Source organism: Miniopterus schreibersii (genome assembly GCF_964146895.1).
Source record: "Miniopterus schreibersii genome assembly, chromosome: 2".
NCBI lineage: Eukaryota > Metazoa > Chordata > Mammalia > Chiroptera > Miniopteridae > Miniopterus > Miniopterus schreibersii.
In genome coordinates, this window is record NC_138102.1 from 79,417,162 (window position 1) to 79,439,854 (window position 22,693).

Here is a 22,693-nt window from a genome sequence, read left to right on the forward strand (position 1 = left end):
AGTCCAGACCTGTCTCCTGAATTTCAGACCTGTATCTCCACCTGCATGCCCATCTGTACTTTCCACTCAGCATCTCCAAGTCTGAACTCATTTCTCTCCCTCACTCTTCAGACCAAACTACTACCTTCCTCCTATATTTTCACTTCATTAAAGGGTTTCATCATTCTCCATTGTCCATACCAGACACCTGGAGCCACCCTCAGTCTTTACTCTCCCTCCATCAGAATTCTATCAGTCACCAAATCCTGCTAATTCTACCATCCCTGTATCATTGTACTCTGTTTCATCCTTTCCACTCAAGGCCACTCTTAATCCAGTTCCTCATCATTTCTTTTCTTGGTTACTGCACATTCCATTTTATTTCATTTTAAAATTTATACAACGACCAGAGAGAACTTCCTGGTGTTACACATCTATTTAAAAGTCTCTGCATTTCCAACATTTAAGTCTTAAATTCATTTTGAGTTTACTCTTGTGTATGGTGTAAAAAGGTGGTCTAATTTTCCCAACACCATTTATTGAATAAATTTACCCCATTGTATGTTTTTGCCTCTTTTGTCAAATATTTTTTAGTATAAACGTGTGTGTTTATTTCTGGGCTCTCTTTCTCTATGCTGTTTAATTGAGCTATACATCTGTTTTTATGCCAGTACCATGCTATTTTGATTACTATGGCCTTGTAGTATAGTTTAATATCAGGTAGCATGATTCCTCCAACTTTGTTCTTTCTCAAGATTACTGTGGCTATTCAAGGTTTTTGTGGTCCCATATAAATTTTTGGAATATTTGTTCTAGTTTTGTGAAATATACCATTGATATCTTTTTTTAATTTTATTTATTTATCATTGATATCTTGATAAGAATTGTGTTGAATCTATAGATTGCTTTGAGTTGTGTGGACATTTTAATGATGTGAATTGTTCTATTCATGAAAACGGTATATGCTTCCACTTATTTGTATCTTCTTCAGTTTTTTTCTTCAGTGTCTTATAATTTTCTGAGTACAGGTCTTTGACATTCTTGGTTAAATTTATTCCTAGATATTTTATTATTTTTGAAGCAGTTATAAATGGGATTGTTTTCTTAGTTTCCCTTTCTGAAAGTTCATTATTGGTGTATAAAATTGGAACTGATTTATGGATATTTATTTTATATCCTGCTACTTTACTGAATTGATATATCAGTTTTAGTAGTTTTTTGGTGGAATCTTTAGGGTTCCCTATATACAGTATCATGCCATCTGCAAATAATGACAGTTTGACTTCTTCCATTCCGATTTGGATGCCTTTTATTTCTTCTTCTTGTCTGATTGCTGTGGCTAAGACTTCTAATACTATGTTGAATAAGAGTGGCAAAAGTGTCTTGTTCCTCATTTTAAGGGAAACACTTTTAGTTATGGGCCATTGAGCATGGTGTTGGCTGTGGGTTTGTCATATATGGCTTTTATTACGTTGAGGTATGTTCTCTCTATTCTCATTTTGCTGAGAGTTTTTAAAATCATAAATGGGTGCTGGGTTTTATCAAATGTTTTCCTTGTATCTATTAATATGACCATGTGGTTTTTTATCTTTCATTTTGTTACACAATAAAATAGTACATAACAGTTATAAAAAGGGAAATCGTACCCTTTGTGACAGCATAGATGGACCTGGGGGGCATTATGCTAAGTAAAATAAGACAGTCAGAGAAAGACAAGTACCATATGATTTCACTCATATGTGGAATCTAATGAACAAAATGGACTACCAAGAAATATAGAGACAGACTCATAGAGAGCAGGCTGACAGCTGTCAGGGGGTGGGGTGTTGTGTGTGTAGGGGTGGAGGGATTGAGCAAAAAAGAAAGAAAAGAGAAAAAAACTAATGGATGTAGACAACAGTGTGATGATTGCAAGGCAGGAAAGGTGGAGGAGGGTATGGGGGATAAATGGTAATGAAAGGAGACTTGTTTTGGGGTGATGAACACACAATACAGTGTACAAATGATATGTTGTAGAAATGTGCACCTGAAACCTGCATAATTTTATTAACCAATGTCACCTCAATGAATTCATTAAAAAGGAAATAAAAAGAGGAAAAGGCATATATAGGATAAGTGAAAAGAAAAAAAAAGACTATGGTCATATTCTCTGACAAGCAATGGTGACAGGGTGACCAGTGAAGGACGTATACTATTCATGTTCTTCATTTATTAAAAATTTTCCATGGATAATGATGAAAATGTTCTAAAGTTAGATTATGGTGATGGTTTCATCAACTCTGTAAATATACTAAAAATCATTGAATTGTACCTTTTAAATGAGTGGAGTTGATGATATGTAAATTATATCTCAATAAAGCTAAATTAAAAAAAAAAAAAAACTGGAAAAAAAAAAAGCCTCATCAACTCCTTCATGAGCTTCAAGGGGAAGTTCAACTTCCTTGACCTGGGAAAACATGTTCTCCATGAACTGTATCCCTTCATTCTTTCTAGCTCTACCCCTCACCACTTCTGTGTTCTCACCCTAAGCTGATGTCAACCTAAACTACTTCATGTTCTGCAGGAGCGCCAAGCTCTCTCTGACTTTTCTTCAGGATTCTCTGTTTTCTCTGCTTGAAATGATTTTGTATTTCCTATGTATCTGGCTAATTCTTAACCACCATTCAAGATTCAGCTCTGACTTCTGGCCAAGATGCCAGTGTAGGTAAACACAGTACTTGCCTTCTTCCACAACTACATCAAAATTGCAACTAAACTACAGAACAATCATCATTCAGAACTGCCTGAAATAAAGATAAATGGAAGTCTACAACTGCAAAATTAAAGAAGAAGCCACATCGAGACTGGTAGGAGGGGTAGAGGTGAAGAATTGGCTGGTTCCACACTCACTGTGGTGGATAAAAATCAGGAGGGATCTCTCAGCTGTGGTGGTGCCCCCTGAGGAGTGAGGGGTCTCAGTCTCACACCAGGCCCCCCCAGTGTTTCAGTGCCAGGAAGAGAAGTCCCCATAACTTTGGGCTGTAAAAACCAGCAGGGATTGTGGTTGAGTGACATGGAGGGCCTCTGGAGTCCCAGGCAGTTCCTCTTAAAGAGCTGGCACATGGATCCACTCAGACTCACTCCCTCTGAGCTCCAGCATGGGGAAAGCAGTTTGAAAAGCACCAGAGACATATCAGGAGGAACTGAGTTGTTTGGCATCAGGGTGAGAGCTAGAGGGGCAGCTTTTTCCCAGATAGAAGTGCTGACAGAACCCACTGTTCCTTTGATGAGCCCTCCCCCACAGAGCCAGCCAACTGAAGCCATATCTGAGACATAATCAACTTGGCTCACATTGTTTGCTCCACCCTGGTGATTCCCTGGGACCACTCCTTACCCAACTTTGGGCCCACTCACGATGTTTTTAGTGGCTTTACCATAGGAATGGCTTTTTCTTGGTCTATGCATCAGATTTTCCTAAAATTGTTCAAACAAGCAGCATCTGGTGTCAGCAAGCCCCATACCTCTCATTAAGTGGCTCCAGGCTCAGCACTAGCAGCAGCCAACCTTGGTTCACCACTTGGTCTCACTTGGGCATCTCCAAGCCCAGCACAAGAAGCAGTCACCTTCAGATCCCATTGTAGCTTATGCCTGGTGGCCCCCAGAACAAACACAGGGAGATGGTGACTGACCTTGGCCTGCACTTCCCAGGAGGCCCCACAGCCAGTGCACCCAGTTGACAGCTTCAGACCATGTGGAAGCACCACCACCCAACCACTTCCACAAGCAACACACTCAAGGGTAAACTCAGAGGGCACCAGAACTCTTGAAGTAAGTCCTGCTCTGTGCAGTGGTTTCCTGCACAGACGATCCTCCAAGACAGTTGGAGGGCATGGGTCAGTGTTCACAGCCAGTCCTTGGGGGTAAGTCCCTCCCATTTATGTGCCAACAACAATCAAGACTTAACTACAACAGGAGGGTGTACAGCCCACATAGGGGCACACCTCAGGTGCCCAACTGGGATGATCAGGGAGGCTGTGCCACTGGACCCTACAGAACACCTACTACATTAAGCCATGCTACTGAGCCTGGGAGATGTAGCAGCTCTACCAATACATAGAAACAAACAGGGAGGTGACCAACAAAATGATGAGACAAAGAAACATGGCCCAAATGAATCAACAGAACAAAACCCCCCAAAAAAACAACTAAACAAAATGGAGAGAAGCAATCTATTAGATGCAGAGTTCAAAACACTGGTTATAAGGATGTCCAAAGAACTTAGTGAGAACTTTAACAGCATGAAAAAGAACCAGTTAGAAATGAAGGATATAGTAACTGAAATAAAGAATAATTTACAAGGGAATCAATGGTAGAGTAGATGAAGCTGAGAATCAAATCAGCAGTTTGGAATATAAGAAAGCAAAAAACACCCAATCAGAACAGCAAAAAGAAAAATGAATCAAAAAAATGAGAATAGTGTAAGGAGCCTCTGGGACAACTTCAAGCATATCGACATTTGCATCCTGGGGGTGACAGAAGGAGAAGAGAGAGAGCAAGAAATTGAAAACTTATTTGAAAAAAATGACAGAAAACTTCCCTAACTTGGTGAAGAAAATGGACATACAAGTCCAGGAAGCGACGAGAGTTCCAAACAAGATGAACCCAAAGAGGCCCTCACCAAGACATAACATAATTAAAACATAAAGGATTAAAGACAAAGAGAATCTTAAAAGCAGCAAGAGAAAAGCTGTTAGTTAGCTCCAAGAGAGTTCCCATAACACTGTCAGATGATTTCTCAACAGAAACTTTGCAGGCCAGAAGGAAATAGCAAGAAATATTAAAAGTGATAAAAAACAAGGACCTACAACCAAGATTTTTCTACCCTGAAAAGCTATCATTTAGAATCAAAGGACAAATAAAGATCTTCCTAAACAAGAAAAAGCTAAAGGAGTTCATCACCAGCAAACCAGTATTATATGAAATGTTATAGGGTCTTATTTAAGAAGAAGACAAAAATATGAAAAATAAAATGGCAATAAATACATATCTATCAACAGTTGAATCTACAAACAAAATAAACAAGCAGAACAGAAACAGGCTCATAGATACAGAGAACTTTTTGTTGGTTGTTAGATGGGATGGGGATTGGGGAAAGGTGGGTGAAAAGGTGAAGGGATTAAGAAGTACAAATTGGTTGTTACAGAATAGTCATGGGGATGTAAAATACAGCATAGGGAATATAGTCAATAGTATTCTAATAAGTAGGCGTGGTGCTGAATGGATGCAAGATTTATTGGGATGATCACAATTTATGTAATGTCTGGTCACTGGAGTGTACAAAATCATTAAAAAATATAATGAAATAAAAAATAAAAAGTTTCAGCTCAAGTGTCACCTGCTCTTGGAAGAGGTTCTTGAACCAGGCTGAGTTAAATCCTTTCTTTCTGTATATATGCATTTATGGTCATGATTTTTTTGTCTGCCTTCCTTTGAGGACAGGGACTATTATATACATGTTCAGCTTGGCAACATCAGACCCTACACAATGCTAAGCATTGGCGGACATTAAGTACATATTTATGGTATGATGATTAAAGGGTATCAAAAGGGACTAGTACAGACCCTCGCTTATGGGAGGAGCTCAGTAAAAGTATCTTCTCTTGATTTTGCGACTAAATAGCTAGTCAACTTGGATGAGGCCTGTCACCTCTCTGGGCCTCAAGTTTTTCATAAGAAAAGAAAACTTGTAGGTAATTTAAAACACACACACACAGATAATTTCTAAAAATCAATGTTGTGTAAATCTGTAATAGTAATAAATAAATGCAAAGTAATTTATAATAAAATTTTATGTGTTCCATAAATAAATGTACAACTACACTAAAGGACATAATGAAGTGGTCAGATGCTTATATCTGCTTATAGTGAATAAATCTGTTTTGTCAGAGCAGTAAGTCTGAATTGTGCTTACACTTTTCTCTTAAATTTCTTATTTTGAAATAAGGGCTAAATAAAAAACATTTGTAAGTTAAAAAGGATAACAGTGACTGGGCTAGTTGAAAATGCAAATTGATAAAGATGTTTTTGTATTGGAGACTAACATAATACCTAATACCATAAGTGACAGTGCTGTTGGTGACATAATTTTCTGAATGTCCAAAATAGTAGGTGATTTTTGGTAAAGTTCTAAACAAAACATCACAATTGTCTTTTGATTTTCAATGGACTTACATTCTTGGAAAATTCAGTATGTAGCAAAATAGTGTACAAAAAAGTATTTATATGTAAAATGGAGTTAAGCAATAGGCTCAGTTAATTATCAATAGGTTTCTCACTTGCATAAATGTCCCTTGGACAGTTTGAAAGTCATCCAGGATGTAGCACTGCTCTCTGTGGTGTGGGGCTATCTTACACATTGCAGGATGTCCAGGCTTCCTGGCCCTCACACATTAAAGGGTGTAGTGTCCACTATATTAATTATACATAAAAGAATACCTACAACACACAGATTTTTAAAATACCTTCTAAGTGTCTTATAAGGAACTAGATGAGCTGCAGTGCACTGTGCAACAATGAAATACTTCCATCTACATATTCTTTCTCAAGGAAAAAAATGTACTTCATTTGTTTAAAGCTAAATATTGTAAAATGAATTTATTTCCCATAATAAAAGATTTGTAGCTTTAGGGGAAAAATCACTAACTTTCAGTTATGAAGGAATTAAATGCTAAATGAATACACAAATAGCCTTAAAAGAGAGTGCATGGTCACTGATGGAGATCTGATCAGAGGGACATGATGTGTGGCTTTGCAGCTTGTGAACCACACAACTCCAGAACTGCCACTGATGCAGCCCTCTTGAAAAGCAAAGTCTTTCTAAATAAGTCCTGTTGTCTTCCCATTGGTAGAAAATAGAATTGCTATTTATTTGAGTGTCTGCCATGTGTCAGGTATTTTATATGTTGTCCATTGTTTCATTAATACAATTATCCTCTGAGACATGAGTGTTATTTCCATTTTTCAAATGAAGAGACTGAGGCACAGGCAGTTATATACTTAACCCAAGATCACAGGTAGGATTTGGTGGATATTGCATTGGTCTTTCTGACACCCAAGTTTATGTTCTTTCCACTCCACCATCATGGGGTTATTATTATAATAACTCTGGTGCTGGTGCATGAAAAACTAAACAGAATGTAATGTTCCTGGCAAGGCAGACTGATGTAGCAAGCTAGTATTTATGGTTTTATGGTCATAGCTAAATTTATCTGTCAACTTTATTAATTATTACAGTTCTTCTTTTATAGTCATTAAAGCCTGCCAGTTAAGTATATCTAAATTTCAGAGATCTTGCTTGGGAAAGAGCCACCTTTAAACATGCAGGTATTGTACATAGCAGTAATTGTAATACAGTTATGGTCTCACTTAAGCTAAAACAAAATTTAAAGCTAAAATAATGATTTTTCTTATTCTTTTTCTGTTGTAATGTTCATCTCTATTGTGGTAAATGAAGGTAAACCTTACTGAATTTTTAAAAACTGGTCACCTCTTTTCTACACTCATAGCCATCCTCAGGGGAAAGCTAATTATTAAAGGAAGATGTTAAAGAAGACTATGAAAATAATTAAAAATCCCTTATACCTACAATGTATTATTAAAGCTGGAGGGTAGTGGAAACAAAGGGGAACAAAACATATTCATTTTAGAATTTTTAGCTTGAGTTTCCTAAGGCCAAATAATTGTATTTGACATTTGTCTGTCTTCTTGCCAAACCATGATATAAGTTCAGATTCTTTTTTCTCCTTTTTGCTTCTTTTCTCTTTCTCTTTCTTCTTTCCCTTCCTTCCTCCCTCCCTTCCTTTTTCCTCCATCTAATTATTTGCCTACATGTATATCTATTCATTCATCCATTTATCTATCTGTTTATCTATCTCTCTATCTTTCATCTATCAAATTTCCAGATTTTAATAATATTCTATGGACTAGATTCTCTGTGGGTGCCAACAAGCCTGTCTTGTCTGCATTACATTTTTCTTAATAGTCTTATACATATACCTACACCCCCAAACAGTCATGGTTATTATCTTAGATAAAAGAACAAAAGTGAGAGGATTAAAGACGGTGGCAGACCAAATGGAAGCTACACTGACACTCTCCTGGGACCAAACTGGAATTACAACTAAAATACAGAAAAACATCCTGAATAATCAACTGCAAATGAAGACAAGTTGTAGAGCACCCTCATAACCAAGGACCTAAAGCAGAGACTGCATAGAGACTGGTAGGAAATGCGGAGGCACAAGAGAGCTGGCTCAGCTCCCACAGGCAGCAGCTGAAGGCCTGGTGGGGTATCTCGGCTGTGGGGGGTTTCCACTGAGGACTCTGGGGCCTAAACCCCAGGATGGGCTCCCCAGCCAAGAGCACCAGAACTGAGAAAGGTGCCCACAGAACATCTGGCTGTGAAAAGCAGCAGGGTTTCTGTCTGCCAAGGAGAGATGGCTGGAACTGCAGGCACCCTCTTAAAGAGCCAATGCACAAAGTTTTGGGTGTAGCCACTTACCTTGGGCTCCAACAGAGGGACCCCAGAGTGGACTGGAGCTGTGTGAGGAGAATCTAGGGTTGTAGGCTCTGGAGATTGAGATCAGAAAGCACCCCTCTGGATTCCTGTGCTGAGTCATTCCCCCATACTGCAGAGGACATCTTTCTTAGGCAGACAATTTGCTGCTTTTGCCTGGGTGGGGGAAGCAATTGCCCCACCCTGCTGGACAACCTCTCACTCTACCCTGTGGAATCTCTACAGCCTGAGGCTCATTAAGAGAATCAGATTAAACAGCCTACAGGCAGAGATAGACCTTAGAGTGCTTTGAGTCTTTGACTAATCTGCTTCTGGCCCTGGGCCTTGGAAAAGCAGACTTAGGTGTGCATCTTGGTCCTGTCCAACTGCACCCAGACCCAGTAGAGGGACCTTAAGCTGAGGGTTGTTGATACCTCCAAACAGGGTACTCAGGGCCAATTACAAACAGCTTCTGACATCAGCCTGCACCAGAGACCCTTCAAAAAGACTCAGAGTCATAGCAGATCTACCTAATATATAGAAACAAACCCAAATAAGCAGCCAAAATGGGGAGACAAAAACAGGATCCAAATGAAAGAAAAAGCAAAATCTCCAGAAAAAGAGTTTAATGAAATGGAGATAAGTAATCTATCAGATATAGAATTCAGAATACCGATTGTAAGGATGCTCCACAGCATGAAAAACGATATGGCAACTATGAAGGAAATTAAGAATGACATAGCAGAAATAAAGAATACATTGGAAGGAATAAACAGCAGGTTAGAGAAAGCTGAGGATTGGGTCAGTGAATTAGAAGACAGGGTAGAAAAAAATCACTCAATCAGAGTATCAAAAAGAAGAAACCAATTAAAAAATAGGACAGTTTAAGGGAGCTGTGGGACAACATGAAACATAACAATTTTCACATAACAATATTCACTAGAAGAGGTAGAAAGTAAGCAAGGGTTAGAGAACCTGTTTGAAGAAATAATGGCAGAAAACTTCCTTAACCTGATGAAGGAAAAAGTCACACAAGCTCAGGAGGCACAGACAGTCCCAAGCATGAAGAATCCAATGAGGCCCATGCCCAGACACATCATAATTAAAATGCCAAAAATTCAAGACAGAGAGAATCTTAAAGGCAGCTAGAGAAAAGCAATCTATTACCTACAAAGGAGTTCCCATAAGACTTTTGGCTGACTTCTCATCAGAAACTCTACAGGCCAGAAGGGAATGGCATGAAATATTCAAGGCAATGCAAAACAAAATCTGAAACCAAGACTACTTTATCCAGCAATGCTATCATTCAAAATAGATGGTGAAATAAAGAGCTTTCCAGGAAAAAAAAGGCTAAAGGAGTTTTTATCACCAAACCAACATTGCAGGAAATGTTAAAGGAACTGCTGTAATTAGAAGTAGAAATAGAGAGAGAGAAATATAGGCATAGAGAATTAAAAGGGCAATAGATAAGTATCAGAAAACATAGGCAGCAAAATCTTAGACATCTCTTGTAGCAATATGTTTGCTAATACATCTCCTAGAGTAAGAGAAACAAAGAAGAAAACAAACAAATGGGACTACATCAAAATAAAAAGCTCTGCACAGCAAAAGAAACCATCAACAAAATGAAAAGGGAGCCCACTGTATGGAAGAACATACTTGCCAATGACACATCTGATAAAGGGTTAATATAAAAGATATATAAGAAACTCATACAACTTAACAAAAGGAAGACAAACAATCCAAATAAACAATGGGCAAAGGACCTAAATAGAGACTTCTCCAAAAAGGACATACAGATGGCCAAGAGACATATGAAAAATTGCTCAAAGTCCCTACACTGCTGGTGGGAATGCAGCCACTATGGAAAGCAGTATGGGGTTTCCTCAAGAGATTAAAAATTGAACTGTCATTTGACCCAGTATTCCCATTTCTGGGAATATAGCCTAAGAAACCCAAAACAGGAAGAACTTATGCACCTCTATGTTCATAGCACACAATTTATAATAGCTAAGATCTGGAAACAGCCCAAGTGCCCATCAGTAGATGAGTGGGTAAAAAACTGTGGTACATTTACACCATGGAATACTATGCAGCTGTAAAAAAGAAGGATCACTTATCCTTTGGGAACTAGAAAGTATTATGCTAAGCAAAATAAGCCAATCAGAGAAAGACAAGTATCACATGATCTCACTCATATGTGAAATGTAATTTAAAAAAGTAAACTGATGAACAAAATAGATCCAGAGACATAGAAGCATGGATCAGACTGAGGTATCTCAGAGGGAAGGTGGGGGAGGGGGAGTGGGTGGGGAGAGATTAATCAAAGAACTTATATGTTTATAAGCATAATCCATGGTCACAGACATTGGTGTGGGGAAGGCCTGGGGTGGGAGGGATGCGGGGTAGAGAGGGTCAATGGGAGAAAAAAAGGGGACATCTGTAATACTTTCAACAATAAAGATAAATTAAAAAATAAAAATAAAAATCATATGAGAAAACAAAAGTATACAGATGACTTATTTTTCATAGTTATGTCCATTGTTTGCTTATCCTAGACTTCCTGTTATAAAGATTATGTATTGTTAGATTGAAGATACCAGGAGGTACAGAATATTAGGAAATGAATCCCATTGCAGTTGTTACATTTTGTAGTGATTTCCAAGAATATTGTATTCAACAACAACAATAACATTTAAAAAGCACACCACAACCACCAGTTATAGAAACTGGCAAACCTAAAAGATCACTATCTTCTAGTGCTCTATAGATGCTAATGTATCACACTTTGAACACATGAAAACCAGGGAGATGCTTCAGTTTTGGACCAAAATGCTTCAAAGGCTTACAGCTCTCTAAAGGAGGCTTTGAAGTATGGAAATGATGTAGTGATGACAGAAAGCTCACCTCTCTGTGTGACTATTTTATTATTTCAGGCTTTTAATTTCCAGCTGCAAAACAAACAAGGCCCCCTTGGTGCTCTCTGACTTATCCCAGGCTATCTTTATGGACAGGAAGGGCTGAATTTCCAATAAGCCAAAAATAGAGCTAATCAGTACAGTTTATTATATATTTAGGCACCTGCAAACTCCTCCTTATTTTGATTTTATTATAATCACAATGCCCTTTGACATTGCTTTTTAGTGTTGTGAAAATTAAAGGCAAATGAAGTGTAATGGTTTGATTATTATATACTGTGGTGGAAACCAATAATTGTCTAACTTCACAGCCATTTCCCACTTTTTTTCTCCTTCCTGCTTCCCACAACAGAGACTGAGCCACATACTCACTTTCTTAGCTGCATTTGCAGCTAGGGTGGCAATGTAACCCAGTTCTAGTCAATGAGATATTAGTCCTACTGGCTTTTGGGAAACCAGTCTGTTTTCCCTGATAAAGGAGACATTAGGGCTAGTGTCACTTTTTTCCTCTTTTATCCCCCTGTCTTATATGTTGATAAGATGCCTGGAGTTTCTGTAGACATTTCATGACCAGTGATAATTAAGAACATGCTAAGGACGCTAGAGGTTGTGGGAGGAAAAAATAGAATGAGATTGGGTCCTTGATGGTTTTTTGAGTACCTGAGCCAACATTAGTTGTAGTTTTTGGACTCCTTTGCTGTGTAAGGAAAATAAATCTTTATTTGTTTCAACCACCATTAGTTGGGTTTTCTGTTATTTGCAGCTGAAGGCATTCTTAATTAATACAGATATAATAGCCAATCAATTGTAGCTCCAGTAGGGTTTATTCTGACTTTCAGCCATGGGACCCACTTTTAGCCACACGTCACTAGTCTTCTATATACTTGATCAATGAGCATATCTATGAAATAGTGAATCTGGCTTTAGAAATCATACCTTACTGACCCTTGTGGAGTGGTTAATGCATCATTCAGCAATTAATGATGCCACCAAGATACATATAAATAAATGCAAGATTTTCATTGAGAACTTTCTCACTCATTTCCTTAGGGTAGCTTATTAAATAAAAATAAAACATATTTTCTCTCTCAGCGTTCCCGAGAATAACTTTACTATAGGAAAAACACTAAATTATAAAAACCTTAAGTTATAAGAAGTTTTAATGGAAAATACTTTATAACACACATATTAATCATTGAGTGTTAGTGACACATACAAACAGGAAGAAATTCTGGGTGATTAAATTCCATACACCTGCACACTTTACTTACAACCAATAATATGTTGCTCTTTTTTGAATCAGGTACGTGAGTTCTGAAGTATAGTGCTGTGTGTGGTTTTTTGTGTTTTCCCCCCCTATGTTCAGCCTTCATAATTTCCTGAGAACCTAGAGGGAACGCCTGCTTTTAGAGGAAGCAAGAAATTCTCTCCTCCTCTGTGTTTATTTTAGCTGGGCAGTAGTAACTTCTTATCTCTCTCCCTCTAAGGAAAGCAAGTCACCAAGTCCAATTTTTATTTTATCAGAGGAAGGAAAACTTTATTACTTTTATTTGGTGTTCCCAGAAGAGTATTTAAATGTCATAAGCAAGGCAAGCTTAAGAGTTAGTTTGGGCCCTTATACCACCTTCTCTTTTTATATATTTATATTCAGAAGAACCATTGACCTAATTTAGAGATAAATTAATTTCTCTTAATAAGAATGAAATATAATAAGAATGAAATACAAGTCTGGAGAACTGTTGACTGCTTAGATGTCATCCTAAAGTGAGAATAGCTGAGGGGTTTGAAATCAGGAAGAGTTTAAATGGTATAGTTATCTAATTTCTAGAAGGTGCCTCCCTCTGTTTTTTCATAGTCTTCTATTGGAATCTCAGTTCTAGAACTTTTCATTGTGTCAGGGATACATGTGCCTGCCTCCCCTTCTAGATTATGAATTTCTAGAAGGCTTTGGGTTTGATGTATTTCTGTATTTCCCCACATTTTCTAGGGTAAAATTTTATACTTATGACAACTGATAAATGTTTGTTGAATTGAATATTATCTATGCAGGTGTAGCTTGATCTCTGAGTCACACACTCAAATGATTCTTAACTAGGATTCTGAGACTATCTATTTTAAAGACAAATTTGTTAGTATTACCAAGCTCTGATTCCTTGATATTATATAATTATGTTTCAACTAAACTAAAAATAAGCAGCATATTTAAATAACTAACAAAATAGGCAAGTGGGTGATTCACACAAATGTCCTTGTGCCCCTTTTCTTGGTGGATAAAGTTAAGAGCATCATTAGTAAAGGTTGAGTTTTTCCGATATTAAGTAGACTCACTTGAAGCAAGCACACTTACTGAAAATTTGGATTGATAAGAAAAATAAAATTGGGGTTTTATTTTCTTCTCTCTAAATGCCTGCAAGTAACATTCCTTTAAATATCAAATCTAAAGTATGACTCATTTTAAAAAATCAATTATAATCACTGAAAAAGAAAACAATAAGAAACTTTTTTGGCAAGTAGGTTATTTATTTATTATCTATTAAATTTATTAGGTGATATGGTTAATAAAATTAAATGTTTCAGGTGAATAAACTTGTAAAAGATACTTTTTGAGGGGAGGAGAATTGGTATCTTAAGAAGTAGAGATGGGAGGAAGACATTTCTCACTGAAAACTTTTGGGCACATATATTAGCTATTGAAAGAGAAATAAAGACATAAAAAATTTCAATACAATTTTTGAAAACTTACAAAATTAGAGGACTTGTACCTGATTCTAAGATTAACTCAAAAGTTGAAGAATTCAAGATAGTGTGTTGGTATAAAGAGAGATGTACAGGTAGATGGAACAGATACAGACTCCAGAAACACAGAGACACATGAATGGCCAATTAATTTTTGACAAAGATACTGACCTAACTCATTTCAACAACTAGATATCCATGAGAGAAAAAATGAACTTTAACACTTGTATGATAAAAAATATTAACAAAATTAATTATAGACTTAAATGTTGAATCTAAAATGTAAAACTTCTGGAAGAAAAGCTAGGATAAGATCATTATGACTTTGGGTATGCAAAGATTTCTTTTTTTTTTTTTTTAATATATCTTTATTGATTTCAGAGAGAGGAAAGGAGAGGGAGAGAGAGAGACAGAAACATCAATGATGAGAGAGTCATTGATCAAGCCCTCAACTCGGGCATGTGCCCTGACCCAGAATTGAACCCTGATCGCCTGGATCCCAGGTCAACACTCAATCACTGAGCCACTCCCGGCCAGGCTGGGTATGCAAAGATTTCTTAGGACACAAGAAATGCAAACAATAAAATAAAAATTTTATGAAATGGATTTTATTGCTTTTCAAAATAGCATCATTAAGACCATGAAAAGCAAACAACACACAAAGGAAATATATAAAGAAATTGTACCCAAGAGCCTAGGCAAAATATAAAGACACACTTCACAGACAAGATATACAAATGGTCAATAAGTACATGAAAGATGCTCAACATCAAGAGTTATCAGAGAAACACAAATTAAAAGCATAATGAAAAATTAAGATGACTGATAACAGCAAGTGTTGATGAGGATATGGAGCAACATTGCTGGTTGGAATGAAGTTTACTGCTTATTTGAAAAACAGCTTGACCATTTATTGTAAAATTAAACATACCATACACCCAAGCAATCCCACTTCTGGGTATTTAGGCAAGAGAAATAAAAATTGTGTTCGCATGAAGATTTGTACTTGAAAGTTGTATTACCTTCCTAAATTTGCTACAAATTACCACAAACTAGGTTATTTTAAGCAACAGAAATTTATTCTCTCACAGTTTTAGAGAAGTCCAAAATCAAGGTGTCTGCAGGGCCATGCTCTCTCTGAAGGCTCTAGGGGAGAATCTGTTCCATGACTTTCTCTTAGTTTCTGATGTTGCCAGCAATCCTTGGCAATTCTTGACTTGTAGAAGCATCACTCCAATCTCTGTTTCTGTTATCATATGGCCTTCTTCTTCTGTGTCTCTGTCTCTGTTTCTTCTCTTCTTATAAAGACACAGTCATATTGGATCAGGGCTCATCCTAATGAGCTCATTTTACATCTTGATTACATCTGCAAAGACTATTTTTTAATAAGGTCACATTCATAGGTGCCAGTGGTCAGGACTGCAACATATCTTTTTGGGGGGCACAAACCCACAGATGTTCATAGCAGCTTAACTGGAAACAACTGCTTATGGAAACAACCTAGATGCCTATGAACTGATGAATGAATGGATAACAAGTTGTGGTACATCCATATGACAGACTACTACCCAGAAATAAAAAGGATTGAATTACTAATGTGCATAACAGATGAATTTCAAAAATGTTTTGCTGAGAGAAAAAAGCAGACAAAGGAGTACATCCTGTATAATTTTATATTCATGAAATTCTAGAAATGACCAATCTAATCTGTAATGACAAAACAAAAAAAAGATTACTGCTTGCCTGGGGCTGGAGCCAGGGAGTGTGGGATTTCTGGATTGACTGCAAAAAGGCACTAAGGTAGTTTTTGTAGAGGTGGAAATGTTTTATATCTTCATTTTGGTAATGGTCACAAAGGTGTTTATGTTTATCAAAATTCATTAAACTGAACACTACATAACTTAACATATACTATGCAAATTATATCTCAATAAAGTTTATTTGAAAGTTTAATTGCAAACAACAATTGAGTAATCTATGGCATAAAGCAAGATTTGTCTTTGTGAATATGTTCACATTCTTGTATTTATTTAAAATGAAGTGTGACTATGGCATCTGTGGAAGGTGTTAGCATCTACCCATTCACCACTGGGAAGTGAGGGGCATGTCTTCCAAGTACCACTTTACCCTTCTCCTGAAAATAGCATCTCCTCTTTTTCCTTCTTTTAGGGGGACTTCCAATTATCATGGACTTTTTGCCTATTGCCACCTTCTTTGCCTACTCCCACTTCATTCTCTCCATTTTTCCCTCCCATTCTGTCAATGGGAGGACATGGAGAATGTTGATGCACAGTAGAAGGTAATAAGCCTGAGCTGGAGCAAAGCCTCAATGAAAAGAGGAAGAGAGAGAGAATGTCCTGGAAGCATGAAGTGTCTGGCTTTGGAAATCCACCAGTTATTCCCCATGACCATTATTTGTGGTTTCTTGAGCCAATAAAATAATAAAATTTCCTTTTTTATTAAGTTAAAGTTAAGCTTCTTCCAATTCCAACCAAAAGAATCCCAACAAATTAAGATTTAAAACAATTCTATTAGTTCTAACCAGGCTGCCTTATATATAGAGAGGGCTGTTTCTATAAGTACATTCATTAGCCTATACAACATTTTCAAGTTGTCAATGTTCTTCTTAATGAATGTTACTCTAGACTTCCTCACCTTCCAACAATCCAGAGGTGGTGTTGCCTAGCATTTTGGGACTCTGACCTACTTTTATTATTCTTTAAACTTTAATTAAATGGAATAAAGTTGGATTAGATATTTTGGTGGCTGCTTTACTGGTTGTATGTTGAGCATGAGAGCAATGAGATCAAACTAAACATAGATTTTTAAGTATAAATTGTTATCAAGCCAAGTTTTTTTCCAGCTAATACTTTTATAAGTGACCATTTCAATCTCCAAAAAAGAATTTACATTTATTGCTATTTTATTTAATTCTGATATTTTTTCTTTTTCTAATATTTTAGAATCCCACTGATATTCTGCCATCTATAGTACTCTTCTCAGTTGTGTTTCATTTATTATTTTAATAAACAACAAAATGGAAAACCATGACTTTTTAAAGTGTGCTTATACTAGTTTCTGTGTGTTCCTAAGAGCACAAGTCCTGTTCAATAATCAGTTTGAGAAGTTCCCTGGAAGTCAACAGGATGCTTATGGATTGACAGCTCTCTGCTTTGCTACGAGCAGCCAAATCTCCCTTTTATGACCCTCAGGAAACTGTTTACTGTCTTTAACCTTTGCCATTTCCTCCAATCTCCAGGATATTGTGAAGACCACTGATCACTGGCCCTCTGATCACTTCTTCAGTGATTTTGGTGATAATTTTTGGGTCCCAAAGGCTTATACTAATTTAAGACCACTTCAAATTCTCTGAATATCCCCTCATCTCTCTGGGTTTTTGGTTTCTTCTAGTTTTAATCTCATTATCCTTAGTGCAGAAGATAGAAACAAAATGAAAATGTATTTATTTAACTTCCTACATTACTGATTATCTCTGAGCACTATTTTCCCCTCATGGGGTTATTGTGAGAGATATAAGAGACAATGTAGAGCAAAGTGCCTGGTGCAATGTAACATTGTAGTGACAAGTTGAGCATAATCCCAGACTTGCACTTTAGAGCAGGGTTAATTCTGGGGATGGACACCACTGATAGACAAGGTTGTGCCAGGGAGTAAGTTGTTTTTTAGGCAAATGGTGTCCCTGCACAGGTTCCTATTGTTGCCTCTGGGTGAGGGGTCTAAGACAGGGCTTCAGTTCAAGAGAAAGGCTGAGACAAAACCCGAGCCCCTGTAGGCTGCATGGAAAAGATTCAGGCCTGGGTTCCTGGATATCAAGAGAGTACCTTATGAGGGAACAAAGGAGATGAGATTCAGAGAGGCCAGTGGTCAGCAGTGCGTCATTGCATTTCTGGTCAGAGGAATGTGGGAGGGAATTGGTGGGCACTTGATGGCTTAGGACAACAACTGCAAAATTCTCAGCACAAATGACTTTGCCCAACCCCCACATTAAGACTAGACCAAATTCTAACATGACTTCTATTAGCTCAAGGCCCTGTCCCTAGGATGATGACCAAGCTCTCTTAAAATTCTTTCCTGAAAAAACTCAATGCTGCCAAAAGAATTTACTGTTTGTTCTGGCCAAATTACTTGACTACAGGCCCCTGACTTCCTTTTTCATAAAGCATTTACTTTAGAAAACTTACAGTTGTTAATTTTTCCTCTGTACCTCTGTGATGTATCTGTTATAACCCAGAAACGTTTTTCTCAAGGACCTGGAATTTATCCCTTTGAAATGTATCACCAAGGATAGGCCCTTGTCTCCCAGTCTCTGTGAGAGGCGAGGAACCTAACTCTCATACCCACCAGTTAGTAAACATGGATGACCTAATCACATTGACCCACCTCTCCCGCTCACCATCCCTTAGGTCTTTTTTTTTGAGCACAAGCAGGCATTTAAAAAGCCTCTCATCATTTTTTAAGCAGGATTGAATTCAGTTTATACTGAGGTATCTCTCTCCTTCTGTAGTAGTTTGAATAAACTATCTTGTTATTTTTCAAACAAGTATCTGGTGAATAATTTCTCATTAATAAAGAATTCAGATTATGATTGATCCTAAGTACTAGGTGCAGCCAAATTTGTAAATGTGATCTGGCTGTAGAAGGCTGAGGGTGGTAGAGACAGGAAGAAGGAGGTAATATTTGGCAATAATCCTCTTTGAGGACAAGATGGACAGATGTTGGCCTGGTGATAATATAGTCATTGTCAGATTAATGATAACAAAGATAATTCATAAATTAAGTGAACCCAACTGTAATCTTCTAGTGGGTGCAATAAGACTATGTTTAGCTGTTTCCCATTGTATCAGTAGTTTAGGGAAATGTTTAAAAGGCATGTGAATAGCATTCATGATGCCATGATTATGATTCCAAATAATCTCAACAGCTCAAATAAAGAGCTAAAATTATCAGGATGAAATGTGATAGAAAGAAAAATATGGAGACTCTAATATTTTAGCAGGAGAAGCTACAGAATTTGCAGGGCCCAGTGCAAAATGAGAATGTGGGGCTTAGTGCAATATAAAGAAGTCAGTATCCCTGCACATAGGCCCCCTGCCCCAATCCACAGCAGTGGGTGACCTGAAAGGATTATAACCGCTGCTTCAGGATGTTTTCTGGACCTAGATCAGGGTAGGTGAGAGGATGAGCACATTATGGCACCATGAGTCCAGGGCAGGACAGCCTCCACTTTGCCATGCCCCAAGACACTGTGAGGCACATGCCCAAGCCCAACTTTCCTTGCACCTCTGCTCAGGTCCCCACTGAGGGTGAAGTCAGCAGTGGTTGTGGGGTGGGGATAGAAAGATAGTAATGGGCTAAGACCCCAACTCAAGGGGTGTGTAGGAGGCAGCGGGAGATTGACTATTTGGGAACGGGGGATCCAGGCTCTGATGTGTGTGCCATAGTCCCAGGGACTTGATGCAACCCAAGTTCAAGGGCAAGATTATTAAGAATTTCAAGAGAGCATCCACAGATCATTAAACCCCACATATGGACCCTTTTGAAGGTAGGCCATATGTGACTGTTCTGGTCACAGGCCTATGAAGCTGGCCCTGACTCTAAACTAGAAAACAGTGTCAAAAGTAGAAATGATAACTTTTTTTAGAAAAATCAATTGAGTGGATGGAATGGTCCTTTAAGGAAAGATAAGAAAGAAGCTAATAAGGCAGGTTGAACACTAAGGGTAGAGAACCTTGAAAGCAAACTGAGGATTCAAACATCATCCTGTGGGGAAGAGAAAGTCAGGAAGGCTTGAGATCAGGAGAGTGACAAGGTGATTGTGGTATTTTCGAAGATTAATTTCCAGTGAGATGTCTTTAGAAACTAGTGTTCTTTCAACTGTATTTTTTGGTTGTTTTCATACATGAAAACTGAAGAAACACTTTTGGATCAAAGAAAGGCAGTTGCCTGGAAGGCCTCTTTTACTCACTTTTTCCTACTGTTCCATGCACAAAATCTGCTGGAACTTTTGACATTTTGCTCTCCTTGCCTCTGGATTTTAATGCCAGCAAATTAATGTGTAAGATGCGGGCAGAAAATGACTTTCACAGGACAGAGTGACTTTGCATTTTTGGTCAGGAGGAGAGGAGAGTAGCATACACACTGATTGCTGAATTACAATGAACCTTTCTATGATCCTTTGAATCTCTCAGAGGAATTAAAACAAAACAAAATTAGAGCAGTGATATCAAGCAACAGCTATGTATAAGATAACAGGTGGAGATAAAAGCCAAACCTGAACTTTTCTGAAAGCAGCAGAAAAAAATGTGACTTCTCTTCCTGCCTCTTTAGCTTCTTTCTTATCTTCTCTTAAAGGACCATTTTATCCACTGGTAATAATTTTCATCTGTGTTCCTCTCATCTTAGTAGTAATTTATAAGAACAGGCATTTCTATGGCCAACACACACACACACACACACACACACACACACACACACACAGGCACACCCCATAATCTTTTCCCCCATATATAAATAGATTAAAGTTGCCAGAGAACCGATGATATAGTTAAACAGTTGTTGAGAAGGCTAGTGTTGTAGAAAGCAAACTCTACCAGGGTGGTGTGTACCCAGAATAGGAAATTTATAATGCTAAAAGCATTTGGCAGGAAAAAAACACACACAAAACTCTGGTATTCACCACAGACAGCAAAATGGATGCAAACTCCTAGTGGAGGAGTTTTGCTTTCTCTTTGCTATCTTCTTACTTGCATCCTTGTTTGCAGTGTCTGACTAAGGGGACAAGGGGTCCCCCCTTCCCATTGTTCCATGCATTTTTAGCTAGCCTCAGCTAATGTGGAACCTGCTTTACTGTACAGATTATGATCCCCTTCTTTGTTAGGTGCTCTCTTTTCATTCTTTTGAGAAGGTCTTAAAAATGCTATCAGCTTTTGGGACAGCTCCCTGTATAGATACACTCATTTCTTAAGGTATCACCACAGGATGAGCTTTCTGAAAAACTGTATTAGAAAGAGGTCAACATTGGAGTCAGATCAACCACGGTCTTAATACTGGCACTGCTCTTTTTAGCTCTGTAACTTCTAACAGCTTATTTCACATCTTTACCCAACTCTGAAAATTGAAATGCTGATGAGCCTTTCATAGGTGTGTTGTGAGCATGAAACAAAATCATATGCATAAAGCACATGAACACAGCAAGTATATGAAACCTGATATCATTCCCTTGATTTACCCGCCTTCCTTTTTCAACCGTCTGCAAAGTCTCCGCTGTGAAACAATACAAGACATTTTTACAGAGTATTGCAGGTTTAAAGCCCATGACTACCAGTGACAAGACTTTCTTTCCTGCTTACCAGAATTTCTAAGATAACGTGTTTGCTTCCCCTCAAGATGCTCAGCATATTCAACTCACCAATTAAAACCTCTTATTTTGTCTCAATTATGTTCAAAGAACCTAACCTTATATTGTCTCCTTTATTGGCTCTGAGTTGAATTGTCATTAGGGCAAATCTGGAACATGTCTAATGATCTGTTTTTAGCAGGATGCCCTTCTAACAGATTCCCAAATCCTTCGAGTGTCTCAACCACTACCACTTACTTCTCAGGGGCCATTTTGTGATGGACATCAGGAAAGACCATGTTCCCTGTAACATAGCCACACAATCTTTATTTTCATAAATTAAAGTAGACATAAGGGCAATGACCCTGCCATCTAATTATTTCCTCATAAATGGCTTTATTTTGATTATTTTAAAAGTAATTTATCATGTTAGTATAGTTATTTCTCAATGGCTTATGTTGAATAACAACCTTATACAACAAAACAACACATTCGGCTACCTTGACATAACCTTTTGCAACTTATTTTTATATGTAAGTTTTACCAGGAAGTTATATCACTCAAAGTTAAGTGGATGTTATTATTTTCAGTGTGTCTCTCTCATTGATGTTCTATCTCTCTCTCCCTCTCCCTTTCTTTCTCTGAAATCAATAAGAACATATTAAAAATTTTAAATTGTTGAAAATCCTAATTATCATATAAATATTTATAGTTTTAAAAAGTTTCAAAACTTTTAAATGACTCTGAAAGAATCTTAATATCATAGCAACTTGCTACCCATCGTTATCCATTTTACAACGCATAAACATGTTCTGTATCATTTAGAACTTTTACATCATTCTAGTTTCTCCTTGAACTCATATTTTTATTCCATTTGTAACATAGACTTTTATAATATATTTTATAATTCAAAGCATTTTATTGTTCTTCCTATCATTACTTTACTGCAAATATCACATATATGGTTAAATTAAAAAATAGTTTAAATGTCCTGTCTGTAAGGCTCTGTTTAATTTTTTCTGATTTAACATAGCATGATGATCATGATTAGTACAGAATCTATTATAATTATGTAACTATGATCCATATTTTGGTAAATAAGTGTAAACATGAAAGAATAAAACTTTTGAAATATGTTTTACAGTAAGCATAAGGACTAGTCTATATTTA